Source organism: Mastomys coucha, unplaced genomic scaffold (assembly GCF_008632895.1).
Source record: "Mastomys coucha isolate ucsf_1 unplaced genomic scaffold, UCSF_Mcou_1 pScaffold16, whole genome shotgun sequence".
Taxonomy (NCBI): Eukaryota; Metazoa; Chordata; class Mammalia; order Rodentia; family Muridae; genus Mastomys; species Mastomys coucha.
The window spans coordinates 3,709,896-3,710,551 of record NW_022196898.1 but is presented as its reverse complement, the minus strand read 5'-3'; positions in this window follow the sequence as shown (position 1 = coordinate 3,710,551).

Sequence of the window (656 nt, the reverse complement as noted above, 5' to 3'; positions counted from 1 at the left end):
TACATTACCAAAGTGTATGACAGTGAGTAGATAGACATATCTTTATGAGGATGGTTTCTATAGTATCAGCTATCTGCAATAAGCATTGTAAGTGTCTAGGAAACAATCCCCTAAATAAGAAGCATAGCACAAGTGACACCTCACTATCCATAAACTACCTTGAACCAAGACCAATGAAAACACTTCATAAGCCATCTCTTTCACAGAGTTTTTATTTGTCTTCCAACAGCTGGGCATAACCTATTACCCTGAAAATAATTCTGTGTATCTATGTGTGTATTGATGAAGATTCATTCAAGACCCTATCACAAAATGTCAGGTTACTTAAATTTTATGAACAAAAACACCTTACAATAACCGATTTTACATCTTGCTCTCTATAGACTAAAAAATATGAAGAACATCTTAGAATGTGTAAAAACATCTCTGCTCTTGTGTTTATAATACAAAATGGAAGGCATTACTTAAAATGTAGAGTTAGTCACTTCTGGATGAAAATGTAGCTCACAGCTCAGAAATCATATATTCTAGAAAGGACACATTCGAACACGACAACCATGAATACACATGTGCCTGAAGTAACTCACACACACAAACACAGACAGACGGAGAGAGGGGGGGGAAGGGAGGGAGGGAGGGAGGGAGGGAGGGAGGGG